The sequence below is a fragment of the Otolemur garnettii genome, unplaced genomic scaffold, assembly GCF_000181295.1.
Source record: "Otolemur garnettii isolate 467f Iridium unplaced genomic scaffold, OtoGar3 scaffold00063, whole genome shotgun sequence".
In the NCBI taxonomy this organism is placed as follows: domain Eukaryota; kingdom Metazoa; phylum Chordata; class Mammalia; order Primates; family Galagidae; genus Otolemur; species Otolemur garnettii.
The window spans coordinates 6,639,099-6,646,135 of record NW_003852458.1 but is presented as its reverse complement, the minus strand read 5'-3'; the positions used below and the strand labels follow the sequence as shown (position 1 = coordinate 6,646,135).

The 7,037-nt window shown below is 43.3% G+C and overlaps 1 protein-coding gene across 2 annotated transcripts in view; it reads right to left on the bottom strand.

Annotated features, from left to right (window-relative positions):
• The window catches only part of OSMR (oncostatin M receptor), a 68,579-nt gene extending 61,979 nt beyond the window's left edge, over positions 1–6,600 (bottom strand). The window contains exon 1 of one of the 2 annotated variants that reach the window (XM_012807117.2): positions 6,504–6,600. The gene's annotated coding sequence lies outside the window, so the exon portion shown is untranslated. The remainder of the gene's footprint in view (positions 1–6,503) is intronic. The other variant, XM_003792987.3, reaches the window with a different exon arrangement.
• Positions 6,601–7,037: the final 437 nt, after the last annotated feature.

The window sequence follows — 7,037 nt, the reverse complement described above, 5'->3', positions numbered from 1 at the left end:
AGAGAGAGAGAAAGGAAAGAAAAAAGGGAGAGAGAAAGGGAAGAGGAAATGAAGAAAGGGAAGCAACACTAACTCAGTTCTGTAGCATATAATTTTAAAAAAAAGTAATTTATAATTTATAAATCTATCAAATACATTTACTACAAATAGAAAATACTATCACTACCAACATAATTTAAAATAAGAGAAAAGCTATATACTGAAAGTGTGGACAAAGGACCAACAGTGTTGATACCACCTGGTAGCTTATCAGAAATGCAAAATCTTAGGCCACACCACAGATCTAGTACATAAAAATTTGCATTTTGCAAAGATCCCCAGGTGATTCATAAGCCCATTAAAGTTTAAGAAGCACTACTATATTTAATATTATATATTAATATTATTACATTATTGCCATAGTTAATATTACATATTAATATTACATTATTACTATATTTAATATTATTACATATTTTTGTTCCCTAGGATTCTATCAACAAATAAAAGAAAGTATTTACTGGTTCCTACTACTAATAAGGCATTTTGCAATGCACTGAGAAAGATATAAAGATAAATATGAAAATGATGCCAGCTAGCAGTATTAGGTGCCAACTCTGTGAGGGGCTTTGCTCAGTGTCTCAATGTATTTATTAATAGAATCCTGACAGTAACACTATGAAAAGGATTCTATTATGGTTCCCATCTGCAGGGGAGGAAATTAAGAGTAAAAAAGGTTAAAAGTAACTTGTCCAAACTGACACATTAATCTGTGTGAAGGCATTAGTTGAAACCAGGTAAGCCGCTCACCAAAGTCCACATAGCACAGCTTCCTTGGAGCGTGGAGCTCATACTGGCATGGACATGAAGATGTAAAAAAAATTGGTAAGAATTAAAAGTCCATTAAAATCTCAAGAAAAACTATGATTTCGTTGAACTTGAGCTATTTTTAAAGAGAAAAATGTATGAGAATCATTCGTATCTGGTGTTTTGGGAAATGTGAATCAAAACCACTCTAAGACATCACCTACCGCAGCAAGATTAGCCCACATCACAGTCACAAAACACCAGATGCTGGCGTGGATGTGGAGCGAAGGGAACACTTCTACACTGCTGGTGGGACTGCAAACTAATACACCCCTTTTGGAGAGAAGTATGGCAAATCCTCAAAGATCTAAATGTAGACCTTCCATTTAACCCTACAATCCGATTACTAGGTATCTACCCAGAAGAACATAAATCATTTTACCACAAAGACATGTTTATTGCAGCTCAATTCATAATTGCCAAGTCATGAAAGCAACTTAAGTGTCCATCAACCCATGAATAAATCAACAAACTGTGGAATTGTACCATGGAATATTATGCAGCCATTAAAAAAAGATGGAGACTTTACATCTTTTATGTTTACCTGGATGGAGTTGAAATACATTCTTCTCAATAAAGTATTGCAACAATGGAAAGATAAATATCCAGTGTACTCCATACTAATATTAAATCGATATATATATCAATTACATGTTCCTAAGAACTATAGTCCAGTTTGGGGATAGAGGGAAGCAGGAGGGGTGAGAGGTGAGGATTTACAGCAGAAGGAGGGAGGGCATGAGGCAGGATCTCACCTAAGTGTGTACTCTGTAAGGGTGTAAAACATGCCCCCTGGGTGAAGGGCTCTTTACAACTGGAACTTTACCCTAGAAGTGAGAACAATATAACCTAAGTATTATACCCTCATATTAATTTGAATAAAAGTTTAATATAAAGTTAAAGAAAAAGAAAAAGCCAAGAGTACATAATCTCTCATAAAAAAATGTCCAAGGGTCATTGTGTAAAAAAAAAAAATCATTTGTAATAGTTTTTGAAAAAAATACAAATATACCCTACTAGATAGAAAAACACCATAAAGGTATATAGTATTTAATTCAGAGCAATATTGGAATAAGAAAAGAGTAAAACAAAAAGAACAATGAACAGAATAGTCATGAAACAGACCCTATATAAACAGATATTTATTTTATAATAAAACCAATTTCAAATGCATTGAAAAAAAAAGAGCAACTACTAAACAGATTGTATTGGGTCAATTGCCTGCAACTTTAGAAAAAAATTAAGTTATATCTTTACCTTTTACCTTGTTAAAAATCTGAAGTTTTAAGGAGATAAATATAAAAACTAAAAGAAAAGAAAATAATTTTAAAAATATCTTTAAGGAGAAAAGACTTGCCCAAGTTAGACAAAGTAGAGAAATCATGAGATTGTTGAGTTGATTCAACAATGTTTGAAACTTCTGTGCAGCAAAAGGACAGCTAAAAGCAAAAGCATTATGAAAGGATAAGCAAAACGTGGTACACACATACAACAGAATATTACTTAGCCTTAGAAATGAAGGAAATTCTGATCCTTATTACAACATGGATGAAATCTTGAGGATATTACACTGAGGTAAGCCTGTCACAAAAAGACAAATGCTCTATCATTCCATTATATGAGGTATCCAGAGTAGTCAATTTCAAAAAGAAAGGAGAATGGCTGGGGGAAATGGTAAGATATTATTTAATGGGCATAGATGTTCAGTTTTGCAAATGAAAAGAGCACTGAAGATGGATGATGGTAATAGCACAGTATGAATGTACTTAATACCACTGAGCTGTGCACTAAAACACAGTTAAAATGGCAATTTTTTTTGTATTTTGTAACAGTAAAAAATTGGGAAAAACAAGCATTATGCTAGAAGAAAAATAATGCATCATCTATAACTGAAAAAGATTAAGATCTGGAGTAGGTACAGAGCTTCTACAACTCAACAGAAAAATGAGGGAAGGGTATGAACCAACTCAATAGAAAAATGAGCAAAGGGAATGAACAGGTAATTCACAGAACACAAATGATGCTTAAATATATAGAGCTATTTAATTATAGTAGTAATCAGCAAAATGCAAATTCAAATGTTATATTGAGTTTCACTCATGTACCAGATTTGAAAGTTGAAAAGAACAGCTGGTTTTAAGAAGGATAAGGGGAAACAGATTCTCCTGCACCCACTGAGTTTACAATAATACACCTGGGAGATGGGGTGGTACAATGTGAAGGGTTCACCTATCAAATAGAAAAACGGGCAAACCCTTAGACCAGCAGTTCTCAACCTGGGGGTCTCGGCCCCTTTTTAACAATGAAAATACACCACAGCATTAGGAAGGTTGAGAACCACTGCCTTAGACTATCAGTCTCCCAGGATTCTATTCCCCAGAAATACTCACACTTGAGCACAATAATTGATATATGATCTTCCCTGATGTTCAATGTGCTAACGCTGAATAACTTTAACCTAAATGTCCATCAGTAAGGGAAAGGAAAGATAAATTATATTCTTTTTTTACTTTGAATAACATGTAACCATTAACAAAAGAGGTATGGAAAACTCTCTAAGTCCCAGAAAGTGAAAAAGCAAGCCGCACAGAAATTAGTAAGATCTCATTCACATATTTAAAAACACACACACACACATATATATATATATATATATCTGATACAAATCTGTAGAAAAGAAAAAAAAATCTTAGAGTAGTATTTACCAAACTTAACCTCTCTTCTGAATGAGAGTAAGGTGGTGATGGTACTTCTACATTTCATTCCATGTACTTAATATTGTTTGAATGAGAATGTATTCAGTCATAAATTCTATTACAATTGTTATTATGTGAGATTAGAGTCTCACTTTGTTGCCTAAGCTAGAGTGCAGTGGTGTCACCATAGTTCACCACAAACCTCAAACTCCTGGTTCAAGCATTCCTCCCAAGTACTTGGGTCTACAGGTGCATAACCACCATGCCCAGCTAATTTTTTCTATTTGTAGAGATGGGAGTCTTTACATTGCTCAGGGCTTTTCTTAACTCCTGGCTTCAAGCAATCTTCCTGCCTCAGCCTCCTAAAGTGCTAGGATTATAGGTGTGGATGGCCATACCCAGCCGTAACTTGTATTATTTTTAGAACATAAAAATAAGATACACTCTGGAGCAAATAATACTGAAGAACCAGTGGACCTAAAATGAAAAGGGAAGGAAGGCCGTGAGGACACAGCCATTCTCTAGCAAGGCCATGATATTTTATTTGTTTTGTTTTGTTTTGCTTTTTCCCATTTAACACACTTTTTTTTTTTTTTGCTAATCACGAAGGACATCCTCCCCCAGGGAAAGGAAGGCCAAGGCTCCCTGTTCCTGTAAGTGAGTGAGACGACATTCATGAAGTTTTCCTTCTACTGTAAGCCAACAAACGTCCCAGCCCAGTTCCACAAGGAAAACAAACTCTTTCCTCATGTCAAATACAGTATCACTGTATTTCAAAACCTAATGGTCTTCCTGACTTGGTTCCTTTCTCAGGACAGAGGGGTTACAAAAGCTGTAGAGATCCGGGAACAGCCCCTGCGTCCCTGTATGTGTTCCTGTTCTGCTCAGGGTATAGAAAAGGGTAGAGGGAAGAAGGCCAAGTGTGTAAGAGTTCTGCTTCCCAGGGTGGCGCTGGAGTCCCTGCTGACCACCTCAAAGCTGCCTTTGGTAGGAGAGGCTTAGACACATTTGCTGGGACAAAAGGAGGCAGAACGGGGGTCCAGATATAAATTACAAGAAGACAGGTGACAGCTGAGACTTAGCTCTGTCCAACAATAAAATGTTAGGTGGTGAGCTTCATGCCACTGGACGCATTCTAACAATACTGGATACTTCCAGGGGAGATGCCAAACTGAGCGCTCCCTGAAGATTCTGCACAGATAGCTGGGACTGGAGTTCAGTGCTATGAACATACCCAGGACCCATGCTCAGACACAGCTGAGTCTGGGAGCTATGAGAGGCCACTCTGACCTTTGAGGACCCTTCTCAGGATAGAGATAAAGCAGGACAAGAATGAAACTCCACCCCCAACCAAGGCCCACTGCCAACAGTGCTAGAATTTGAGGTGAGGCATAGTGGTTAAGAGCAGACCCAAAGCTGGAGCCTGATTCTTCTGCTACCTGCCAGCTGTGCGACCACAGACAAGCTGTTACACCTCTCTCTGGGCCTCAGTGTTAAAATAAGAATGACAAAATTAGTACCTGCCTCATTGGTGAAGCCTAAATGAGCTACCATATGTGAAATGCTTAGTAATAGTCTGTAGTATGAACCATCATTATTTTTTAGTTAAGAAACTGAGGCTGGCTCAGCGCCTGTGGCTCAAGCGGCTAAGGCGCCAGCCACATACACCTAAGGTGGCGGGTTCAAATCCCCAGCCCAGGCCCGCCAAACAACAGTGATGGCTGCAACCAAAAAATGGCCAGGCGTTGTGGCAGGCGCCTGTAGTCCCAGCTACTTGGGAGGCTGAGGCAGGAGACTCGCTTGAGCCCAGGAGTTGGAGGTTGCTGTGAGCGTGATGCCATGGCACTCTACCCAGGGGGATAGCTTGAGGCTCCGTCTCAAAAAAAAAAAAAAAAAAGAGAAAAGAAACTGAGGCTGAGGCTTGGCACCAGTAGCTCAGTCGTTAGGGCACTGGCCACATACAAACCCAGCGCGGGCCTGCCAAACAATGACAACTACTACAACAACAAAAGAGCCCAGCACTGTGGCTGGTGGCTGTAGTCCCAGCTACTTGGGAGGCTGAGGCAAGAGAATCTCTTAAGCCCAAGAGTTTGAGGTTGCAAAAAAAGAAACTGAGGCTGAGAGAACGTAAGTAATTTGACCAAGTTTCAAAGTTAGTTTTAGACTTGCCAATGAGACCCAAATTTCCTTCTCCTACACGAGAGTTCCTTTTTAAATTAAATGTCCCACATTCAATTCTGTCTTCTCTGCCTACATACTTACCGACCCCCATATTTACCTCTCTGGGGCAGAACAGCTTGTTAGGAAGTATTTTCCAGGTAGGTCTGTGAGCAAGCAAGCCCCTCTTGGCAGCGCCTAGCACTGTGCCTCCCGCCACGCACCTGCGGGATGGACGGGTGGATGCGTGGGTGGGTGGACAGAGGCCAGGTTAAGGAGTATCAGGAAAAACTCCGCGTTGTCAATGAAAACCTCCAGCCTGGGAGACTGGCTCTGATCTCAGCGCCGGCTCACCTAGCCATATGGCCTTGGATGAGTCACTGAACCCCTCCATGCCTAAGTTTCTCGTCTATAGTGTGTATTGGGGGAGGAGGCTACTTCCATTCCTGTGGCTGGAGAAGGTAAGTGCCCTTGACCGCGGAGTCACCGGGATTTCCTCACTCCACCTGTGCGTGAGCTCCTCCCACCTGCAGGTCTAAACCGGACAGGGTGGAGAGAGGCACAGGCGCCCACAGAAATGTCTGTCAGGTGGGAGCTGAGGGAGGCAGGGGGAGAGGCTGAGCGCGCGATGAGCTCCACACTGAGCGCCGGGAGAGGCAAAAGTAGGTCACACAGGGGTTTCATTCAACAACATTCCCCACCAGTTTAGAAAGAGGCGACGGGACGGTGAAGTTAGAAGCGGGCTAGGAGCCGTGGCGGCGCGCAGGGCGCTCTGGAAGGAATTAACCTCTGAGCGGTACCCACCGGTGGGTGGGCGGGCCGGGGCGAGGAGCCCTCGGAGCGCCGTGTCGCGCAGACGCGAGTCCCAGGCTGGCAGTGGCGGCTCCTCCCCGCGCCGCGCTCGCCCGTGCGCACAGTCCCGGCCGGGGGGACGCGCGGGGCGCGGGGCGCGTGGCTCAGGCCGCGGGCGGGGGGCGCGCGGCCCGGCGAGTCCTCGGGGGCCGGGCGCGGACGGCGGGGCGGCCGGCCGTGTGGACGTGCAGAGGCGGCCGGCCGGGCTATGAATCAGCCGCGGGGCGAGCGCCGAGGGGCGGGAGTTACGGGAAGGCCGGGGGAGGGCAGCGGGCCGAGGGCTTTTGCAATTTCCCGTCTTGCCGCGCACTCTTGGCACTCCCGGGACCCACAGGAATTCGCCTCCTCTGGTCCCGGGGTGGGTGTGGGAGCAGCGGCCCTCGGGACCGGGACTGGGCGGAGGGGCGGGGACCGGTGGGCAGAGGAAGTGGGAGCGGCCTGGGAAGGAAAAGTGGAAACCGAAACCCCGCGGGGACCCCGCACGGC